Consider the following 1,495-nt stretch of genomic DNA (forward strand, 5'->3'; position numbering starts at 1 on the left):
ACAGTTAATACATATGAAGCGTCTAATATATTATTGACTTATGAGGTAATATTTAATAAGTTAAAAAAAAAGAATTTTCCAAAACCATAAATAGTCATTCAAAAACTAGAGGCCAAATGCACAAAATTTGTGCATGGTGTGTATGTGTGTGTGTGTGTGTGTGTGTGTGTGTCCCTCAGCCCAGCCTGCACCCTATCTAATCTGGGACCCCTCGAAGAATGACCTACTACCCGTTAAGGCCCGATTGGGCATAAAGGGGCAGTGGGACATCCCTCTCACAATCCAGGACTGCTGGCTCCCAATGGCTCACCTGCCTGCCTGCCTGATTGCCCCTAACTATTTCTGTCTGCCAGCCTGATAAATGCCTAACTGCCACTCCCCTACCAGCCTGATAAATGCCTAACTGCTCCCCTGCTGGCCCAATTGCCCCTAATTATCCTTCCCTGCAGGCCTGGTTGCCCACAACTGCCCTGGTAGCATTTGTCAATAGAATCTTCTCTGCCTGGATCACTACCTGGCACAGGATAGGCACACAGTACTAGTAGAGTTGGGTAAACACAGAAATGAGTGAACAAGTTTCTCTCGTTGTTTCAAATGCTTCATAGTTAAGTTTCTATGTAACTCAATTTGGCTACCGCGTGAGCAAATGAAAGGAAGTCATAGGAGCTAAAGCTGAAAAGACTGGTTGTCCCCACATCATGTGAAAAGAATCTAGCTAACAAATGTCTTGGGGAAAGAGAGAGAGGTGATAAATTGTGCCTGTGGTGTGCCACATTCTTTACCTGTTAAAAGGGAACACAATACACACAGTTGTTGATATCGGTAAGTCACAACTAGAAAGGAGATTTCATTACAATTACACAAAGCTATAAAATAACTTGTAACAGATTTAAATGAGAACTGTAAACATGGGTTGCTATTGGTGATTGAGATTAGGAGAGACTTTACATTTTTAGTTTATATACACATGTGTCCTCTGAAATAAACTGTTATGCATTCTCTCTCCTGGGAGTAAATGGAAACAGATCAGAATAGCTGGGCCATGAAAGCCCTGAATGTCAACAAACTCTTCTTTACCTATATTAGCCCACATTGCTTCTTGGGTGGGCTTCCTGCACACAGCCACAATGGGCAGTGACAGGTTCCAGTTCAAACATTCCTCAATGGAGGGGGACCAGATGGGGTAAGATGGGGAGAGGAAGATATAAGTCATTGAACTTAGGGCAAGTGAGTAGCATCTCCTGAGGCTCTTATCTCACATCTCCAGAATCTCATTTGCCAGTGGCCCTAGGGCAGGAAGTCACAGGGGCTGCCCAGCATCTTGTTAAGCCTCTCTTGGTTGTCAGGTTCCACAACTGCTCCTGTAGACACTTCCTATCCAGGGTTGGAGAGCATTCTCTGATGTTCAGCACTCCTTCAGAAGCTCCTTTTTCCACTCACCACCTTCAACCAGAAGATGGTGCTCAGGTAAGAGTCAGCTCAGAACTATGTTCTC

Source organism: Pipistrellus kuhlii, unplaced genomic scaffold (genome assembly GCF_014108245.1).
Source record: "Pipistrellus kuhlii isolate mPipKuh1 unplaced genomic scaffold, mPipKuh1.p scaffold_m20_p_9, whole genome shotgun sequence".
Taxonomy (NCBI): domain Eukaryota; kingdom Metazoa; phylum Chordata; class Mammalia; order Chiroptera; family Vespertilionidae; genus Pipistrellus; species Pipistrellus kuhlii.